This window comes from Aquarana catesbeiana, linkage group LG02 (genome assembly GCF_042186555.1).
Source record: "Aquarana catesbeiana isolate 2022-GZ linkage group LG02, ASM4218655v1, whole genome shotgun sequence".
NCBI classification, from domain to species: domain Eukaryota; kingdom Metazoa; phylum Chordata; class Amphibia; order Anura; family Ranidae; genus Aquarana; species Aquarana catesbeiana.
Window position 1 is genome coordinate 645972815 of NC_133325.1, and position 25474 is coordinate 645998288.

Sequence of the window (25474 nt, forward strand, 5' to 3'; positions counted from 1 at the left end):
GTAATATTCACATCTCCCATACTGTAATGTCCACATCTCCTCCACTGTAATATCCACATCTCCCCCACTGTAATATTCACATCTCCCCCCACTGTAATATCCACATCTCCCCCACTATAATATTCACATCTTTCCTCTGTAATATCCACATCTCCCCCCACTGTAATATCCATATCTCCCCCCACTGTAATATCCACATCTCCCCCACTGTAATATCCACATCTCCCCACTGTAATATCCACATCTCCCCCCACTGTAATGTCCACATCTCCCCCACTGTAATATCCACATCTCCCCCACTGTAATGTCCACATCTCCCCCACTGTAATATCCACATCTCCCCCACTGTAATGTCCACATCTCCCCCACTGTAATATCCACATCTCCCCACTGTAATATCCACATCTCCCCACTGTAATATTCACATCTCCCCACTATAATATCCACATCTCCCCACTGTAATATCCACATCTCCCCACTGTAATATTCACATCTCCCCCACTGTAATATCCACATCTCCTCCACTGTAATATCCACATCTCCCCCACTGTAATATTCACATCTCCCCCAATGTAATATTCACAAGTTCCCCCACTGTAATGTTCACATCTCCCTCCACTGTAATATTCACATCTCCCCCACTGTAATTTCCACATCTCCACCACTGTAATATCCACAATCTCCCCCACTGTAATATCCACATCTCCCCCACTGCAATATCCACATCTCCCCACATCTCCCCCACTGTAATATAAACATCTCCCCACATCTCCCCCACTGTAATATCCACATCTCCCCCACTGCAATATCCACATCTCCTCCCACTGTAATATCCACATCTCCCCCACTGTAATGTCCACATCTCCCCCACTGTAATATCCACATCTCCCACACTGTAATGTCCACATCTCCCCCACTGTAATATCCACATCTCCCCACTGTAATATCCACATCTCCCCCCACTGTAATGTCCACATCTCCCCCACTGTAATATCCACATCTCCCCCACTGTAATGTCCACATTTCCCCCACTGTAATATCCACATCCCCCCACTGTAATATCCCCATCTCCCACACTGTAATGTCCACATCTCCCCCACTATAATATTCACATCTCCCCCACTGTAATATCCACATCTCCCCACTTTAATATTCACATCTCCCCGACTGTAATATCCACATCTCCCCCACTGTAATATCCAAATCTCCCCACATCTCCTCCACTGTAATATCACCGTCTCCCCACATCTCCCCCACTGTAATATCCGCATCTCCCCCACTGTAATATCCACATCTCCCCCCACTGTAATATCCACATCTCCCCATTGTAATATTCACATCTCCCCCACTGTAATATCCAAATCTCCCCACTGTAATATCCACATCTCCCCCACTGTAATATCCACATCTCCCCACTGTAATATCCACATCTCCCCCACTGTAATATCCACATCTCCCCCCACTGTAATGTCCACATCTCCCCCACTGTAATATTCACATCTCCACCACTGTAATGTCCACATCTTCCCCACTGTAATATCCACATCTCCCCACTGTAATATTCACATCTCCCCACTGAATATTCACATCTCCCCCACTATAATATCCACATCTCCCCCACTGTAATATCCACATCTCCCCACTGTAATATTCACATCTCCCCCACTGTAATGTCTACATCTCCCCCACTGTAATATCCACATCTCCCCCACTGTAATATTCACATCTCCCCCTACTGTAATATCCATATCTCCCCCACTGTAATATTCACATCTCCCCACTGTAATATTCACATCTCCCCCACTGTAATGTCCACATCTCCCCCACTGTAAAATCCACATCTCCCCCACTGTAATATTCACATCTCCCCCTACTGTAATATCAATATCTCCCCCACTGTAATATTCACATCTCCCCACTGTAATTTTCACATCTCCCCACTGAATATTCACATCTCCCCCACTATAATATCCACATCTCCCACACTGTAATGTCCACATCTCCCCCACTGTAATATCCACATCTCCCCACTGTAATATTCACATCTCCCCCACTGTAATGTCCACATTTCCCCCACTGTAATATCCACATCTCCCCCACTGTAATATTCACATCTCCCCCCACTGTAATATCCACATCTCCCCCACTATAATATTCACATCTCTCCTCTGTAATATCCACATCTCCCACCACTGTAATATCCACATCTCCCCCACTGTAATATCCACATCTCCCCACTGTAATATCCACATCTCCCCACTGTAATATCCACATCTCCCCCCACTGTAATGTCCACATCTCCCCCACTGTAATATCCACATCTCCCCCACTGCAATATTCACATATCCCCCACTGTAATATTCACATCTCCCCAACTGTAATATCCACATCTCCCCACTGTAATATCCACATCTCCCCCACTGTAATATTCACATCTCCCCATTGTAATATTCACATCTCCCCACTTTAATACTCACATCCCCCCCACTGTAATATTCACATCTCCCCACTTTAATATTCACATCTCCCCATACATCAATACATCACAGTCTGCTCAGCCCACCACATCACAGCCCTCAACAACTCTATTTTAATGTCCTCAGTGAGTCAGCACACACTTTCCCCCTTATCAGTGTCCTCAGTCCCTGTAACTTCGCCCACTCCCTCACTTACCTTGCACAGACCGAAGATCGGAGGGAGGCACGGCATGTCTCGGATGGAGGGAGGGTGTTGCAAGATGGTGGTGATGGTGATCTCCCCCACTGTAATATTCACATCTCCCCACTCTAATATCCACATCTCCCCCACTGTAATATTCACATCTCCCCCACTGTAATATCCACATCTCCCCCACTGCAATATCCACATCTCCCCCCACTGTAATATCCACATCTCCCCCACTGTAATGTCCACATCTCCCCCACTGTAATATCCACATCTCTCCAGTGTAATATCCACATCTCCCCCACTGTAATGTCCACATCTACCCCACTGTAATGTCCACATCTCCCCCACTGTAATGTCCACATCTCCCCCACTGTAATATTCACATCTCCCCCACTGTAATATCCACATCTCCCCCACTGCAATATCCACATCTCCCCCCACTGTAATATCCACATCTCCCCCCACTGTAATGTCCACATCTCCCCCACTGTAATATCCACATCTCCCCCACTGTAATGTCCACATCTCCCCCACTGTAATGTCCACATCTCCCCCACTGTAATATCCACATCTCCCCCACTGTAATATCCACATCTCCCCACTGTAATATCCACATCTCCCCCACTGTAATATCCACATCTCCCCCACTGTAATATCCACATCTCTCCCACTGTAATGTCCACATCTCCCCGACTGTAATATCTACAATCTCCCCCACTCTAATATTCACATCTCCCTCCACTGTAATATCCACATCTCCCCCACTGTAATATCCACATCTCCCCCACTGTAATATCCACATCTCCCCCACTGTAATATGCACAATATCCCCCACTGTAATATGCACAATATCCCCCACTGTAATATGCACAATATCCCCCACTGTAATATTCACATCCCTCCCACTGTAATATTCACATCTCCCCCACTGTAATATCTACATCTCCCCCACTGTAATATCTACAATCTCCCTCCACTGTAATATGCACAATATCCCCCACTGTAATATTCACATCTCCCGCACTGTAATATCCAAATCCCCCCACTGTAATATTCACATCTTCCCCACTGTAATATCCACATCTCCCCCTCTGTAATATCCACAATCTCCCTCCACTGTAATATGCACAATATCCCCCACTGTAATATTCACATCTCCCCCACTGTAATATCCACATCTCCCCACTGTAATATTCACATCTAACCCACTGTAATATCCACAATCTCCCCCAAGGTAATATTCACATCCCCCCACTGTAATATTCACATCTCCCCACTGTAATTTCCACATCTCCCCCACTGTAATTTCCACATCTCCCCCACTGTAATTTCCACATCTCCCCCACTGTAATATCCACAATCTCCCACACTGTAATATCCACATCTCCCCCACTGCAATATTCACATCTCCCCCACTGTAATATTCACATCTCCCCCACTGTAATATTCACATCTCCCCCACTGTAATATTTACATCTCCCCACTGTAATATTCGCATCTCCCCACTTTAATATTCACATCTCCCCATACATCAATACATCACAGTCTGCTCAGCCCACCACATCACAGTCCTCAACAACTCTATTTTAATGTCCTCAGTGAGTCAGCACACACTTTCCCCCTTATCAGTGTCCTCACTCCCTGTAACTTCGCCCACTCCCTCATTTACCTCGCACAGACCGAAGATCGGAGGGAGGCACGGCATGTCTCGGATGGAGGGTGGGTATTGCAAGATGGTGGTGATGGTGATCTCCCCCACTGTAATATTCACATCTCCCCCACTGTAATATTCACATCTCCCCCACTGTAATATCCACATCTCCCCCACTGTAATATCCACATCTCCCCACATCTCCCCCACTGTAATATACACATCTCCCCACATCTCCCCCACTGCAATATCCACATCTCCCCCCACTGCAAAATCCACATCTCACCCCACTGCAATATCCACATCTCCCCCCACTGTAATGTCCACATCTCCCCCACTGTAATGTCCACATCTCCCCCACTGTAATGTCCACATCTCCCCCACTGTAATGTCCACATCTCCCCCACTGTAATGTCCACATCTCCCCTCTGTAATATCCACATCTCCCCTCTGTAATATCCACATCTCCCCACTGTAATGTCCACATCTCCCCCACTGTAATATCCACATCTCCCCACTGTAATGTCCACATCTCCCCACTGTAATGTCCACATCTCCCCCACTGTAATGTCCACATCTCCCCCACTGTAATGTCCACATCTCCCCCACTGTAATGTCCACATCTCCCCCACTGTAATGTCCACATCTCCCCCACTGTAATATCCACATCTTTCCACTGTAATATCCACATCTCCCCCACTGTAATATTCACATCTCCCCCCTGTAATATCTACATCTCCCCCAATGTAATATCCACATCTCCCCCACTGTAATATCCACATCTCCCCACATCTCCCCCACTGTAATATCCCCATCTCCCCCACTGCAATATCCACATCTCCCCCCACTGTAATATCCACATCTCCCCCACTGTAATGTCCACATCTCCCCCACTGTAATATCCACATCTCCCCCACTGTAATGTCCACATCTTCCCCACTGTAATGTCCACATCTCCCCCACTGTAATATCCACATCTCCCCCACTGTAATATCCACATCTCCCCCACTGTAATATCCACATCTCCCCCACTGTAATATCCACATCTCCCCCACTGTAATATCCACATCTCCCCACTGTAATGTCCACATCTCCCCCACTGTAATATCCACATCTCCCCCACTGTAATGTCCACATCTCCCCACTGAAATGTCCACATCTCCCAACTGTAATGTCCACATCTCCCCACTGTAATGTCCACATCTCCCCCACTGTAATATCCACATCTCTCTTCAGTGTAATATCCACATCTCCCCACTGTAATGTCCACATCTCCCCCACTGTAATATCCACATCTCTCCCACTGTAATGTCCACATCTCCCCCACTGTAATATCCACATCTCCCCACTGTAATATCCACATCTCCCCACTGTAATATTCACATCTCCCCACTGTAATATCCACATCTCCCCCACTGTAATATCCACATCTCCCCCACTGTAATATCCACATCTCCCCCACTGTAATGTCCACATCTCCCCCACTGTAATGTCCACATCTCCCCCACTGTAATGTCCACATCTCCCCCACTGTAATGTCCACATCTCCCCCGTGTAATATCCACATCTCTCCAGTGTAATGTCCACATCTCCCCCACTGCAATATCCACATCTCTCCCACTGTAATGTCCACATCTCCCCCACTGTAATGTCCACATCTCCCCCACTGTAATATTCACATCTCCCCCACTGTAATATCCACATCTCCCCCACTTTAATATCCACATCTCCCCCACTGTAATATCCACATCTCCCCCATTGTAATATCCATATCTCCCCCACTGTAATATTCACATCTCCCCCAATGTAATATCCACATCTCCACCACTGTAATATGCACAATATCCCCCACTGTAATATTCACATCTCCCCCACTGTAATATCCAAATCCCCCCACTGTAATATCCAAATCCCCCCACTGTAATATCCACATCTCCCCCACTGTAATATCCACATCTCCCCCACTGTAATATCCACATCTCCCCACATCTCCCCCACTGTAATATACACATCTCCCCACATCTCCCCCACTGCAATATCCACATCTCCCCCCACTGTAATATCCACATCTCCCCCACTGTAATATCCACATCTCCCCCACTGTAATATCCACATCTCCCCCACTGTAATGTCCACATCTCCCCCACTGTAATATCCACATCTCCCCCACTGTAATGTCCACATCTCCCCCACTGTAATATCCACATCTCCCCCACTGTAATATCCACATCTCCCCCACTGTAATATCCACATCTCCCCCACTGTAATGTCCACATCTCCCCCACTGTAATATCCACATCTCCCCACTGTAATATCCACATCTCCCCACTGTAATATCCACATCTCCCCACTGTAAAATTCACATCTCCCCACTTTAATATTCACATCTCCCCATACATCAATACATCACAGTCTGCTCAGCCCACCACATCACAGTCCTCAACAACTCTATTTTAATGTCCTCAATGAGTCAGCACACACTTTCCCCCTTATCAGTGTCCTCACTCCCTGTAACTTCGCCCACTCCCTCACTTACCTTGCACAGACCGAAGATCGGAGGGAGGCACGGCATGTCTCGGATGGAGGGTGGGTGTTTGAAGATGGTGGTGATGGTGATCTCCCCCACTGTAATATTCACATCTCTCCCACTGTAATATTCACATCTCTCCCACTGTAATATCCACATCTCCCCCACTGTAATATCCACATCTCCCCACATCTCCCCCACTGTAATATACACATCTCCCCACATCTCCCCCACTGTAATATCCCCATCTCCCCCACTGCAATATCCACATCTCCCACCACTGTAATATCCACATCTCCCCCACTGTAATATCCACATCTCTCCCACTGTAATGTCCACATCTCCCTGACTGTAATATCCACATCTCCCTGACTGTAATGTCCACATCTCTCCCACTGTAATGTCCACATCTCCCCCACTGTAATATCCATATCTCCCCACTGTAATATTCACATCTCCCCACTGTAATATCCACATCTCCCCCACTGTAATATCCACATCTCCTCCACTGTAATATCCATATCTCCCCCACTGTAATATCCACATCTCCCCCACTGTAATATCCACATCTCCCCCACTGTAATATCCACATCTCCCCCACTGTAATATCCACATCTCCCCCACTGTAATATTCACATCTCCCTCCTGTAATATCCACATCTCCCCCAATGTAATATCCACATCTCCCCCACTGTAATATTCACATCACCCCCAATGTAATATCCACATCTCCCTCCACTGTAATATCCACATCTCCCTCCACTGTAATATCCACATCTCCCCCACTGTAATATCCACATCTCCCCCACTGTAATATTCACATCTCCCCCACTGTAATATCTACATCTCCCCCCTGTAATATCTACATCTCCCCCAATGTAATATCCACATATTCCCCACTGTAATATCCACATCACCCCCACTGTAATATTCACATCTCCCCCAATGTAATATCCACATCTCCCTCCACTGTAATATTCACATCTCCCCACTGTAATATCCACATCTCCCCACTGTAATATTCACATCTCCCCCACTGTAATATCCACATCTCCCCCACTGTAATATCCACATCTCCCCCACTGTAATATCCACATCTCCCCCACTGTAATATCCACATCTCCCCCACTGTAATATCCACATCTCCTCCACTGTAATATTCACATCTCCCCCAATGTAATATCCACCATCTCCCCCAATGTAATATCTACAATCTCCCCCACTCTAATATTCACATCTCCCTCCACTGTAATATTCAGATCTCCCCCACTGTAATATGCACAATATCCCCCACTGTAATATTCACATCTCCCTCACTGTAATATCCAAATCCCCCCCACTGTAATATCCACATCTCCTCCACTGTAATATCCACATCTCCCCCACTGTAATATCCACATCTCCTCCACTGTAATATTCACATCTCCCCCAATGTAATATCCACCATCTCCCCCAATGTAATATCTACAATCTCCCCCACTCTAATATTCACATCTCCCTCCACTGTAATATTCAGATCTCCCCCACTGTAATATGCACAATATCCCCCACTGTAATATTCACATCTCCCCCACTGTAATATCCAAATCCCCCCCACTGTAATATCCAAATCCCCCCCACTGTAATATTCACATCTCCCCCACTGTAATATCCACAATCTCCCTCCACTGTAATATGCACAATATCCCCCACTGTAATATTCACATCTCCCCCTCTGTAATATCCACAATCTCCCTCCACTGTAATATGCACAATATCCCCCACTGTAATATTCACATCTCCCCCACTGTAATATCCACAATCTCCCCCACTGTAATGTCCACATCTCCCCCACTGTAATATCCACATCTCCCCCACTGTAATGTCCACATGTCCCCAACTGTAATATCCACATCTCCCCTCTGTAATATTCACATCTCCCCCCTGTAACATCTACATCTCCCCCAATGTAATATCCACAAGCTCCCCCACTGTAATTTCCACATCTCCCCCACTGTAATTTCCACATCTCCCCCACTGTAATTTCCACATCTCCCCCACTGTAATATCCACAATCTCCCCCACTGTAATATTCACATCTCCCCCACTGTAATATTCACATCTCCCCCACTGTAATATTCACATCTCCCCCACTGTAATATTCACATCTCCCCACTGTAATATTTACATCTCCCCACTGTATTATTTACATCTCCCCACTGTAATATTCACATCTCCCCATACATCAATACATCACAGTCTGCTCAGCCCACCACATCACAGTCCTCAACAACTCTATTTTAATGTCCTCAGTGAGTCAGCACACACTTTCCCCCTTATCAGTGTCCTCACTCCCTGTAACTTCGCCCACTCCCTCACTTACCTTGCACAGACTGAAGATCAGAGGGAGGCACGGCATGTCTCGGATGGAGGGTGGGTGTTGCAAGATGGTGGTGATGGTGATCTCCCCCACTGTAATATCCACATATCCCCCACTGTAATATCCACATCTCCCCACTGTAATATCCACATCTCCCCACTGTAATATCCACATCTCACCCACTGTAATATCCACATCTCCCCACATCTCCCCCACTGTAATATACACATCTCCCCACATCTCCCCCACTGTAATATCCCCATCTCCCTCACTGCAATATCCACATCTCCCCCCACTGTAATATCCACATCTCCCCCACTGTAATGTCCACATCTCCCCCACTGTAATGTCCACATCTCCCCCACTGTAATGTCCACATCTCCCCCACTGTAATGTCCACATCTCCCCCACTGTAATATCCACATCTCCCCCACTGTAATATCCACATCTCCCCACTGTAAAATTCACATCTCCCCACTGTAATATCCACATCTCCCCACTGTAATGTCCACATCTCCCCCACTGTAATATCCACATCTCTCCAGTGTAATATCCACATCTCCCCACTGTAATGTCCACATCTCCCCCACTGTAATGTCCACATCTCCCCCACTGTAATGTCCACATCTCCCCCACTGTAATATCCACATCTCCCCCACTGCAATATCCACATCTCCCCCCACTGTAATGTCCACATCTCCCCCACTGTAATGTCCACATCTCCCCCACTGTAATGTCCACATCTCCCCCACTGTAATGTCCACATCTCCCCCACTGTAATGTCCACATCTCCCCCACTGTAATATCCACATCTCCCCCACTGTAATATCCACATCTCCCCCACTGTAATATCCACATCTCCCCCACTGTAATGTCCACATCTCCCCCACTGTAATGTCCACATCTCCCCCACTGTAATGTCCACATCTCCCCCACTGTAATGTCCACATCTCCCCCACTGTAATGTCCACATCTCCCCCACTGTAATGTCCACATCTCCCCCACTGTAATATCCACATCTCCCCCACTGTAATGTCCACATCTCCCCCACTGTAATATCCACATCTCCCCCACTGTAATGTCCACATCTCCCCCACTGTAATGTCCACATCTCCCCCACTGTAATATCCACATCTCCCCCACTGTAATATCTACATCTCCCCCAATGTAATATCCACAAGCTCCCCCACTGTAATATTCACATCTCCCTCCACTGTAATATTCACATCTCCCCCACTGTAATTTCCACATCTCCCCCACTGTAATTTCCACAATCTCCCCCACTGTAATATCCACATCTCCCCCACTGCAATATTCACATCTCCCCACTGTAATATTCACATCTCCCCACTGTAATATTCACATCTCCCCACTGTAATATTCACATCTCCCCACTTTAATAGTCACATCTCCCCATACATCAATACATCACAGTCTGCTCAGCCCACCACATCACAGTCCTCAACAACTCTATTTTAATGTCCTCAGTGAGTCAGCACACACTTTCCCCCTTATCAGTGTCCTCACTCCCTGTAACTTCGCCCACTCCCTCACTTACCTTGCACAGACCGAAGATTGGAGGGAGGCACGGCATGTCTCGGATGGAGGGTGGGTGTTGCAAGATGGTGGTGATGGTGATCTCCCCCACTGTAATATTCACATCTCCCCCACTGTAATATTCACATCTCTCCCACTGTAATATCCACATCTCCCCCACTGTAATATCCACATCTCCCCACATCTCCCCCACTGTAATATACACATCTCCCCACATCTCCCCCACTGTAATATCCCCATCTCCCCCACTGCAATATCCACATCTCCCACCACTGTAATATCCACATCTCCCCCACTGTAATATCCACATCTCCCCCACTGTAATGTCCACATCTCCCCCACTGTAATATCCACATCCCCCCCACTGTAATATCCACATCTCCCCCACTGTAATGTCCACATCTCCCCCACTGTAATATCCACATCTCCCCCACTGTAATATCCACATCTCCCCCACTGTAATATCCACATCTCCCCCACTGTAATATCCACATCTCCCCCACTGTAATATTCACATCTCCCCACTGTAAAATTCACATCTCCCCACTGTAAAATTCACATCTCCCCACTGTAAAATTCACATCTCCCCCACTGTAATATCCACATCTCCCCCACTGTAATGTCCACATCTCCCCCACTGTAGTATCCACATCTCTCCAGTGTAATATCCACATCTCCCCACTGTAATGTCCACATCTCCCCCAATGTAATATCTACAATCTCCCCCACTCTAATATTCACATCTCCCTCCACTGTAATATTCACCTCTCCCCCACTGTAATGTCCACATCTCCCCCACTGTAATATCCACATCTCCCCCACTGTAATGCCCACATCTCCCCCACTGTAATGCCCACATCTCCCCCACTGTAATGCCCACATCTCCCCCACTGTAATGTCCACATCTCCACCACTGTAATGTCCGCATCTCCCCCACTGTAATGTCCGCATCTTTTCCACTGTAATATCCACATCTCTTCCACTGTAATATCCACATCTCTTCCACTGTAATATCCACATCTCTTCCACTGTAATATCCACATCTCTCCCCCTGTAATATCCACAAGCTCCCCCACTGTAATATTCACATCTCCCTCCACTGTAATATTCACATCTCCCTCCACTGTAATTTCCACATCTCCCCCACTGTAATTTCCACATCTCCCCCACTGTAATATCCACAATCTCCCCCACTGTAATATCCACATCTCCCCCACTGTAATATCCACATCTCCCCCACTGTAATATCCACATCTCCCCCACTGTAATATTCACATCTCCCCCACTGTAATATTCACATCTCCCCCACTGTAATATTCACATCTCCCCCACTGTAATATTCACATCTCCCCCACTGTAATATTCACATCCTCCCCACTGTAATATTCACATCCTCCCCACTGTAATATTCACATCTCCCCATACATCAATACATCACAGTCTGCTCAGCCCACCACATCACAGTCCTCAACAACTCTATTTTAATGTCCTCAGTGAGTCAGCACACACTTTCCCCCTTATCAGTGTCCTCACTCCCTGTAACTTCGCCCACTCCCTCACTTACCTTGCACAGACCGAAGATCGGAGGGAGGCACGGCATGTCTCGGATGGAGGGTGGGTGTTGCAAGATGGTGGTGATGGTGATCTCCCCCACTGTAATATTCACATCTCTCCCACTGTAATATTCACATCTCTCCCACTGTAATATCCACATCTCCCCCACTGTAATATCCACATCTCCCCACATCTCCCCCACTGTAATATCCCCATCTCCCCCACTGCAATATCCACATCTCCCACCACTGTAATATCCACATCTCCCCCACTGTAATATCCACATCTCCCCCACTGTAATGTCCACATCTCCCCCACTGTAATATCCACATCTCTCCAGTGTAATATCCACATCTCCCCACTGTAAAGTCCACTTCTCCCCCACTGTAATGTCCACATCTCCCCCACTGTATTGTCCACATCTCCCCCACTGTAATATCCACATCTCCCCCACTGTAATATCCACATCTCCCCCACTGTAATGTCCACATCTCCCCCACTGTAATGTCCACATCTCCCCACTGTAATATCCACATCTCCCCACTGTAATGTCCACATCTCCCCCACTGTAATGTCCACATCTCTCCAGTGTAATATCCACATCTCCCCCACTGTAATATCCACATCTCTCCCACTGTAATATCCACATCTCTCCCACTGTAATGTCCACATCTCCCCCACTGTAATATCCACATTTCCCACTGTAATATCCACATTTCCCCACTGTAATATTCACATTTCCCCACTGTAATATCCACATCTCCACCACTGTAATATCCACATCTCCACCACTGTAATATCCACATCTCCTCCACTGTAATATCCACATCTCCCCCACTGTAATATTCACATCTCCCCCCTGTAATATCTACATCACCCCCACTGTAATATTCACATCTCCCCCAATGTAATGTCCACATCTCCCTCCACTGTAATGTCCACATCTCCCCCACTGTAATATTCACATCTCCCCCACTGTAATATCCACATCTCCCCCCTGTAATATCTACATCTCCCCCAATGTAATATCCACATCTTCCCCACTGTAATATTCACATCACCCCCACTGTAATATTCACATCTCCCCCACTGTAATATCCACATCTCCCTCCACTGTAATGTCCACATCTCCCCCACTGTAATATTCACATCTCCCCCACTGTACTATTCACATCTCCCCCACTGTAATATCCACAATCTCCCTCCACTGTAATATGCACAATCTCCCCCACTGTAATATTCACATCTCCCCCACTGTAATATTCACAATCTCCCCCACTGTAATATGCACAATCTCCCCCACTGTAATATTCACATCTCCCCCACTGTAATATTCACATCTCCCCCACTGTAATATTCACATCTCCCCCACTGTAATATTCACATCTCCCCCACTGTAATATTCACATCACCCCCACTGTAATTTCCACATCTCCCCCACTGTAATATCCACAATCTCCCCCACTGTAATATTCACATCTCCCCCACTGTAATATTCACATCTCCCCCACTGCAATATTCACATCTCCCCCACTGTAATATTCACATCTCCCCACTTTAATATTTACATCCCCCCCACTGTAATATTCACATCTCCCCACTTTAATATTCACATCTCCCCATACATCAATACATCACAGTCTGCTCAGCCCACCACATCACAGTCCTCAACAACTCTATTTTAATGTCCTCAGTGAGTCAGCACACACTTTCCCCCTTATCAGTGTCCTCACTCCCTGTAACTTCGCCCACTCCCTCACTTACCTTGCACAGACTGAAGATCGGAGGGAGGCACGGCATGTCTCGGATGGAGGGTGGGTGTTGCAAGATGGTGGTGATGGTGATCTCTCCCACTGTAATATTCACATCTCCCCACTCTAATATCCACATATCCCCCACTGTAATATTCACATATCCCCCACTGTAATATTCACATATCCCCCACTGTAATATTCACATCTCCCACACTGTAATATCCACATCTCCCCCACTGTAATATCCACATCTCCCCCACTGTAATATCCACATCTCCCCACATCTCCCCCACTGTAATATACACATCTCCCCACATCTCCCCCACTGTAATGTCCACATCTCCCCCACTGTAATATCCACATCTCCCCCACTGTAATATCCACATCTCCCCCACTGTAATATCCACATCTCCCCCACTGTAATGTCCACATCTCCCCCACTGTAATGTCCACATCTCCCCCACTGTAATGTCCACATCCCCCCACTGTAATGTCCACATCTCCCCCACTGTAATGTCCACATCTCCCCCACTGTAATATCCACATCTCCCCCACTGTAATGTCCACATCTCCCCCACTGTAATATCCACATCTCCCCCACTGTAATGTCCACATCTCCCCCACTGTAATGTCCACATCTCCCCCACTGTAATATCCACATCTCCCCCACTGTAATATCTACATCTCCCCCCAATGTAATATCCACAAGCTCCCCCACTGTAATATTCACATCTCCCTCCACTGTAATATTCACATCTCCCCCACTGTAATTTCCACATCTCCCCCACTGTAATTTCCACAATCTCCCCCACTGTAATATCCACATCTCCCCCACTGCAATATTCACATCTCCCCACTGTAATATTCACATCTCCCCACTGTAATATTCCCATCTCCCCACTGTAATATTCACATCTCCCCACTTTAATATTCACATCTCCCCATACATCAATACATCACAGTCTGCTCAGCCCACCACATCACAGTCCTCAACAACTCTATTTTAATGTCCTCAGTGAGTCAGCACACACTTTCCCCCTTATCAGTGTCCTCACTCCCTGTAACTTCGCCCACTCCCTCACTTACCTTGCACAGACCGAAGATTGGAGGGAGGCACGGCATGTCTCGGATGGAGGGTGGGTGTTGCAAGATGGTGGTGATGGTGATCTCCCCCACTGTAATATTCACATCTCCCCCACTGTAATATTCACATCTCTCCCACTGTAATATCCACATCTCCCCCACTGTAATATCCACATCTCCCCACATCTCCCCCACTGTAATATACACATCTCCCCACATCTCCCCCACTGTAATATCCCCATCTCCCCCACTGCAATATCCACATCTCCCACCACTGTAATATCCACATCTCCCCCACTGTAATATCCACATCTCCCCCACTGTAATGTCCACATCTCCCCCACTGTAATATCCACATCTCCCCCACTGTAATATCCACATCTCCCCCACTGTAATGTCCACATCTCCCCCACTGTAATATCCACATCTCCCCCACTGTAATATCCACATCTCCCCCACTGTAATATTCACATCTCCCCACTGTAAAATTCACATCTCCCCACTGTAAAATTCACATCTCCCCACTGTAAAATTCACATCTCCCCCACTGTAATATCCACCTCTCCCCCACTGTAATGTCCACATCTCCCCCACTGTAGTATCCACATCTCTCCAGTGTAATATCCACATCTCCCCACTGTAATGTCCACATCTCCCCCAATGTAATATCTACAATCTCCCCCACTCTAATATTCACATCTCCCTCCACTGTAATATTCACATCTCCCCCACTGTAATGTCCACAGCTCCCCCACTGTAATATCCACATCTCCCCCACTGTAATGCCCACATCTCCCCCACTGTAATGCCCACATCTCCCCCACTGTAATGCCCACATCTCCCCCACTGTAATGTCCACATCTCCACCACTGTAATGTCCGCATCTCCCCCACTGTAATGTCCGCATCTCCCCCACTGTAATGTCCGCATCTCTTCCACTGTAATATCCACATCTCTTCCACTGTAATATCCACATCTCTTCCACTGTAATATCCACATCTCTTCCACTGTAATATCCACATCTCTTCCACTGTAATATCCACATCTCTCCCCCTGTAATATCCACAAGCTCCCCCACTGTAATATTCACATCTCCCTCCACTGTAATATTCACATCTCCCTCCACTGTAATTTCCACATCTCCCCCACTGTAATTTCCACATCTCCCCCACTGTAATATCCACAATCTCCCCCACTGTAATATCCACATCTCCCCCACTGTAATATCCACATCTCCCCCACTGTAATATCCACATCTCCCCCACTGTAATATTCACATCTCCCCCACTGTAATATTCACATCTCCCCCACTGTAATATTCACATCTCCCCCACTGTAATATTCACATCCTCCCCACTGTAATATTCACATCCTCCCCACTGTAATATTCACATCTCCCCATACATCAATACATCACAGTCTGCTCAGCCCACCACATCACAGTCCTCAACAACTCTATTTTAATGTCCTCAGTGAGTCAGCACACACTTTCCCCCTTATCAGTGTCCTCACTCCCTGTAACTTCGCCCACTCCCTCACTTACCTTGCACAGACCGAAGATCGGAGGGAGGCACGGCATGTCTCGGATGGAGGGTGGGTGTTGCAAGATGGTGGTGATGGTGATCTCCCCCACTGTAATATTCACATCTCTCCCACTGTAATATTCACATCTCTCCCACTGTAATATCCACATCTCCCCCACTGTAATATCCACATCTCCCCACATCTCCCCCACTGTAATATCCCCATCTCCCCCACTGCAATATCCACATCTCCCACCACTGTAATATCCACATCCCCCCCACTGTAATATCCACATCTCCCCCACTGTAATGTCCACATCTCCCCCACTGTAATATCCACATCTCTCCAGTGTAATATCCACATCTCCCCACTGTAAAGTCCACTTCTCCCCCACTGTAATGTCCACATCTCCCCCACTGTATTGTCCACATCTCCCCCACTGTAATATCCACATCTCCCCCACTGTAATATCCACATCTCCCCCACTGTAATGTCCACATCTCCCCCACTGTAATGTCCACATCTCCCCACTGTAATATCCACATCTCCCCACTGTAATGTCCACATCTCCCCCACTGTAATGTCCACATCTCTCCAGTGTAATATCCACATCTCCCCCACTGTAATATCCACATCTCTCCCACTGTAATATCCACATCTCACCCACTGTAATGTCCACATCTCCCCCACTGTAATATCCACATTTCCCACTGTAATATCCACATTTCCCCACTGTAATATTCACATTTCCCCACTGTAATATCCACATCTCCACCACTGTAATATCCACATCTCCACCACTGTAATATCCACATCTCCTCCACTGTAATATCCACATCTCCCCCACTGTAATATTCACATCTCCCCCCTGTAATATCTACATCACCCCCACTGTAATATTCACATCTCCCCCAATGTAATGTCCACATCTCCCTCCACTGTAATGTCCACATCTCCCCCACTGTAATATTCACATCTCCCCCACTGTAATATCCACATCTCCCCCCTGTAATATCTACATCTCCCCCAATGTAATATCCACATCTTCCCCACTGTAATATTCACATCACCCCCACTGTAATATTCACATCTCCCCCACTGTAATATCCACATCTCCCTCCACTGTAATGTCCACATCTCCCCCACTGTAATATTCACATCTCCCCCACTGTAATATTCACATCTCCCCCACTGTAATATCCACAATCTCCCTCCACTGTAATATGCACAATCTCCCCCACTGTAATATTCACATCTCCCCCACTGTAATATTCACAATCTCCCCCACTGTAATATGCACAATCTCCCCCACTGTAATATTCACATCTCCCCCACTGTAATATTCACATCTCCCCCACTGTAATATTCACATCTCCCCCACTGTAATATTCACATCTCCCCCACTGTAATATTCACATCACCCCCACTGTAATTTCCACATCTCCCCCACTGTAATATCCACAATCTCCCCCACTGTAATATTCACATCTCCCCCACTGTAATATTCACATCTCCCCCACTGCAATATTCACATCTCCCCCACTGTAATATTCACATCTCCCCACTTTAATATTTACATCCCCCCCACTGTAATATTCACATCTCCCCACTTTAATATTCACATCTCCCCATACATCAATACATCACAGTCTGCTCAGCCCACCACATCACAGTCCTCAACAACTCTATTTTAATGTCCTCAGTGAGTCAGCACACACTTTCCCCCTTATCAGTGTCCTCACTCCCTGTAACTTCGCCCACTCCCTCACTTACCTTGCACAGACTGAAGATCGGAGGGAGGAACGGCATGTCTCGGATGGAGGGTGGGTGTTGCAAGATGGTGGTGATGGTGATCTCTCCCACTGTAATATTCACATCTCCCCACTCTAATATCCACATATCCCCCACTGTAATATTCACATATCCCCCACTGTAATATTCACATATCCCCCACTGTAATATTCACATCTCCCCCACTGTAATATCCACATCTCCCCCACTGTAATATCCACATCTCCCCCACTGTAATATCCACATCTCCCCACATCTCCCCCACTGTAATATACACATCTCCCCACATCTCCCCCACTGTAATATCCACATCTCCCCCCACTGTAATGTCCACATCTCCCCCACTGTAATGTCCACATCTCCCCCACTGTAATGTCCACATCTCCCCCACTGTAATATCCACATCTCCCCCACTGTAATATCCACATCTCTCCCACTGTAATGTCCACATCTCCCCCACTGTAATATCCACATCTCCCCACTGTAATATTCACATCTCCCCACTGTAATATTCACATCTCCCCCACTGTAATATCCACATCTCCTCCACTGTAATATCCATATCTCCCCCACTGTAATATCCATATCTCCCCCACTGTAATATTCACATCTCCCCCACTGTAATATCCACATCTCCCCCACTGTAATATCCACATCTCCCCCACTGTAATATCCACATCTCCCCCACTGTAATATCCACATCACCCCACTGTAATATTCACATCTCCCCCAATGTAATATCCACATCTCCCCCAATGTAATATCCACATCTCCCTCCACTGTAATATTCACATCTCCCCCACTGTAATGTCCACATCTCCCCCACTGTAATGTCCACATCTCCCCACTGTAAAATTCACATCTCCCCACTGTAATATCCACATCTCCCCACTGTAATATCCACATCTCCCCACTGTAATGTCCACATCTCCCCCACTGTAATGTCCACATCTCTCCAGTGTAATATCCACATCTCCCCACTGTAATGTCCCCATCTCCCCCACTGTAATATCCCCATCTCCCCCACTGCAATATCCACATCTCCCCCCACTGTAATATCCACATCTCCCCCACTGTAATGTCCACATCTCCCCCACTGTAATGTCCCCATCTCCCCCACTGTAATATCCACATCTCCCCCACTGTAATATTCACATCTCCCTCCTGTAATATCTACATCTCCCCCAATGTAATATCCACATCTCCCCCACTGTAATATTCACATCACCCCCACTGTAATATTCACATCTCCCCCAATGTAATATCCACATCTCCCTCCACTGTAATGTCCACATCTCCCCCACTGTAATATTCACATCTCCCCCACTGTAATATCCACATCTCTCCCACTGTAATGTCCACATCTCCCCCACTGTAATATCCACATCTCCCCACTGTAATATCCACATCTCCCCACTGTAAAATTCACATCTCCCCACTGTAATATCCACATCTCCCCACTGTAATGTCCACATCTCCCCCACTGTAATATCCACATCTCTCCAGTGTAATATCCACATCTCCCCACTGTAATGTCCACATCTCCCCCACTGTAATGTCCACATTTCCCCCACTGTAATGTCCACATTTCCCCCACTGTAATATCCACATCTCCCCACTGTAATATCCACATCTCCCCACTGTAATATCCACATCTCCCCACTGTAATATCCACATCTCCCCCACTGTAATATCCACATCTCCCCCACTGTAATATCCACATCTCCTCCACTGTAATATCCACATCTCCTCCACTGTAATATCCATATCTCCCCCACTGTAATATCCATATCTCCCCCACTGTAATATTCACATCTCCCCCCTGTAATATTCACATCTCCCCCCTGTAATATCCACATCTCCCCCCTGTAATATCCACATCTCCCCCCTGTAATATCCACATCTCCCCCCTGTAATATCCACATCTCCCCCACTGTAATATCCACATCTCCCCCACTGTAATATCCACATCTCCCCCACTGTAATATCCACATCTCCCCCACTGTAATATCCACATCTCCTCCACTGTAATATTCACATCTCCCCCAATGTAATATCCACCATCTCCCCCAATGTAATATCCACCATCTCCCCTACTGTAATATCCACATCTCCACCACTGTAATATGCACAATATCCCCCACTGTAATATTCACATCTCCCCCACTGTAATATCCACATCTCCCCACATCTCCCCCACTGTAATATACACATCTCCCCACATCTCCCCCACTGTAATATCCACATCTCCCCCACTGTAATATCCACATCTCCCCCACTGTAATATTCACATCTCCCCCACTGTAATATTCACATCTCCCCCACTGTAATATCCACATCTCTCCCACTGTAATATCCACATCTCCTCCACTGTAATATTCACATCTCCCCCACTGTAATATCCACATCTCCCCACATCTCCCCCACTGTAATATACACATCTCCCCACATCTCCCCCACTGTAATATCCACATCTCCCCCACTGCAATATCCACATCTCCCCCCACTGTAATATCCACATCTCCCCCACTGTAATGTCCACATCTCCCCCACTGTAATATCCACATCTCCCCCACTGTAATGTCCACATCTCCCCCCACTGTAATATCCACATCTCCCCACTGTAATGCTCACATCTCCCCCACTGTAATGTCCACATCTCCCCACTGTAATATCCACATCTCCCCCACTGTAATATCCACATCTCCCCCACTGTAATATCCACATCTCCTCCACTGTAATATCCACATCTCCCCCACTGTAATATCCACATCTCCCCCCTGTAATATCTACATCACCCCCAATGTAATATCCACAAGCTCCCCCACTGTAATATTCACATCTCCCTCCACTGTAATAGTCACATCTCCCCCACTGTAATTTCCACATCTCCCCCACTGTAATATCCACATCTCCCCCACTGTAATATCCACATCTCCCCCACTGTAATATCCACATCTCCCCCACTGTAATATCCACATCTCCCCCACTGCAATATTCACATCTCCCCACTGTAATATTTACATCCCCCCACTGTAATATTCACATCTCCCCATACATCAATACATCACAGTCTGCTCAGCCCACCACATCACAGTCCTCAACAACTCTATTTTAATGTCCTCAGTGAGTCAGCACACACTTTCCCCCTTATCAGTGTCCTCACTCCCTGTAACTTCGCCCACTCCCTCACTTACCTTGCACAGACCGAAGATCGGAGGGAGGCACGGCATGTCTCGGATGGAGGGTGGGTGTTGCAAGATGGTGGTGATGGTGATCTCCCCCACTGTAATATTCACATCTCCCCCACTGTAATATTCACATCTCCCCCACTGTAATATCCACATCTCCCCCACTGTAATATCCACATCTCCCCACATCTCCCCCACTGTAATATCCACATCTCCCCACATCTCCCCCACTGTAATATCCACATCTCCCCCCACTGTAATATCCACATCTCCCCCACTGCAATATTCACATATCCCCCACTGCAATATTCACATCTCCCCCACTGCAATATTCACATCTCCCCCACTGTAATATTCACATCTCCCCCACTGTAATATTCACATCTCCCCCACTGTAATATTCACATCTCCCCACTTTAATATTCACATCTCCCCATACATCAATACATCACAGTCTGCTCAGCCCACCACATCACAGTCCTCAACAACTCTATTTTAATGTCCTCAGTGAGTCAGCACACACTTTCCCCCTTATCAGTGTCCTCACTCCCTGTAACTTCGCCCACTCCCTCACTTACCTTGCACAGACTGAAGATCGGAGGGAGGCACGGCATGTCTCGGATGGAGGGTGGGTGTTGCAAGATGGTGGTGATGGTGATCTCCCCCACTGTAATATTCACATCTCCCCACTCTAATATCCACATATCCCCCACTGTAATATCCACATCTCCCCCACTGTAATATCCACATCTCCCCCACTGTAATATCCACATCTCCCCCACTGTAATATCCACATCTCCCCCACTGTAATATACACATCTCCCCACATCTCCCCCACTGTAATATACACATCTCCCCACATCTCCCCCACTGTAATATCCCCATCTCCCTCACTGCAATATCCACATCTCCCCCCACTGTAATATCCACATCTCCCCCACTGTAATGTCCACATCTCCCCCACTGTAATGTCCACATCTCCCCCACTGTAATGTCCACATCTCCCCCACTGTAATGTCCACATCTCCCCCACTGTAATGTCCACATCTCCCCCACTGTAATATCCACATCTCCCCCACTGTAATATCCACATCTCCCCACTGTAATATCCACATCTCCCCACTGTAATATCCACATCTCTCCAGTGTAATATTCACATCTCCCCCACTGTAATATCCATATCTCCCCCACTGTAATATTCACATCTCCCCCACTGTAATATCACATCTCCTCCACTGTAATATCCACATCTCCTCCACTGTAATATTCACATCTCCCCCCTGTAATATTCACATCTCCCCACTGTAATATGCACAATATCCCCCACTGTAATATTCACATCTCCCCCACTGTAATATGCACAATATCCCCCACTGTAATATTCACATCTCCCCCACTGTAATATCCACATCTCCCCACATCTCCCCCACTGTAATATACACATCTCCCCACATCTCCCCCACTGTAATATCCACATCTCCCTGTAATATCCACATCTCCCCCACTGTAATATCCACATCTCCCCCACTGTAATATCCACATCTCCTCCACTGTAATATTCACATCTCCCCCAATGTAATATCCACCATCTCCCCCACTGTCATATTCACATCTCCCCCACTGTAATATCCACATCTCCCCACATCTCCCCCACTGTAATATCCACATCTCCCCACATCTCCCCCACTGTAATATCCACATCTCCCCCACTGCAATATCCACATCTCCCCCCACTGTAATGTCCACATCTCCCCCACTGTAATGTCCACATCTCCCCCACTGTAATATCCACATCTCCCCCACTGTAATGTCCACTTCTCCCCCCACTGTAATATCCACATCTCCCCACTGTAATGCCCACATCTCCCCCACTGTAATGTCCACATCTCCCCCACTGTAATGTCCACATCTCTCCAGTGTAATATCCACATCTCCCCACTGTAATATCCACATCTCCCCACTGTAAAATTCACATCTCCCCACTGTAAAATCCACATCTCCCACACTGTAATGTCCACATCTCCCCCACTGTAATATCCACATCTCCCCCACTGTAATATCCACATCTCCCCCACTGTAATGTCCACATCTCCCCCACTGTAATATCCACATCTCCCCCACTGTAATGTCCACATCTCCCCCACTGTAATGTCCACATCTCCCCCACTGTAATGTCCACATCTCCCCGACTGTAATATCCACATCTCCCCCACTGTAATGTCCACATCTCCCCCACTGTAATGTCCACATCTCCCCCACTGTAATGTCCACATCTCCCCCACTGTAATATCCACATCTCCCCAGTGTAAAATTCACATCTCCCCACTGTAATATCCACATCTCCCACACTGTAATGTCCACATCTCCCCCACTGTAATATCCACATCTCCCCACTGTAATATCCACATCTCCCCCACTGTAATGTCCACATCTCCCCCACTGTAATGTCCACATCTCCCCCACTGTAATATCCACATCTCCCCCACTGTAATGTCCACATCTCTTCCACTGTAATGTCCACATCTCTTCCACTGTAATGTCCACATCTCTTCCACTGTAATGTCCACATCTCCCCCACTGTAATATTCACATCTCCCCCCTGTAATATCTACATCTCCCCCAATGTAATATCCACAAGCTCCCCCACTGTAATATTCACATCTCCCTCCACTGTAATATTCACATCTCCCTCCACTGTAATATTCACATCTCCCCCACTGTAATATCCACATCTCCCCCACTGTAATATCCACATCTCCCCCACTGTAATATCCACATCTCCCCCACTGCAATATCCACATCTCCCCCACTGCAATATCCACATCTCCCCCACTGCAATATTCACATCTCCCCACTGTAATATTCACATCTCCCCATACATCAATACATCACAGTCTGCTCAGCCCACCACATCACAGTCCTCAACAACTCTATTTTAATGTCCTCAGTGAGTCAGCACACACTTTCCCCCTAATCAGTGTCCTCACTCCCTGTAACTTCGCCCACTCCCTCACTTACCTTGCACAGACCGAAGATCGGAGGGAGGCACGGCATGTCTCGGATGGAGGGTGGGTGTTGCAAGATGGTGGTGATGGTGATCTCCCCCACTGTAATATTCACATCTCCCCCACTGTAATATTCACATCTCCCCCACTGTAATATCCACATCTCCCCCACTGTAATATCCACATCTCCCCACATCTCCCCCACTGTAATATCCACATCTCCCCACTGTAATATCCACATCTACTCCACTGTAATATCCATATCTCCCCCACTGTAATATTCACATCTCCCCCACTGTAATATCCACATCTCCCCCACTTTAATATGCACAATATCCCCCACTGTAATATTCACATCTCCCCCACTGTAATATTCACATCTCCCCCACTGTAATATTCACATCTCCCCCACTGTAATATCTACATCTCCCCCACTGTAATATCCACAATCTCCCTCCACTGTAATATGCACAATATCCCCCACTGTAATATCCACAATCTCCCTCCACTGTAATATGCACAATATCCCCCACTGTAATATCCACAATCTCCCTCCACTGTAATATGCACAATATCCCCCACTGTAATATCCACATCTCCCCCACTGTAATATCCACATCTCCCCCACTGTAATATCCACATCTCCCCCACTGTAATATTCACATCTCCCCACTTTAATATTCACATCTCCCCATACATCAATACATCACAGTCTGCTCAGCCCCCCCACCTGTCAGCCCACCATATCACAGCCCTCAACAACTCTATTTTAATGTCCTCAGCGAGTCAGCACACACTTTCCCCCTTTTTA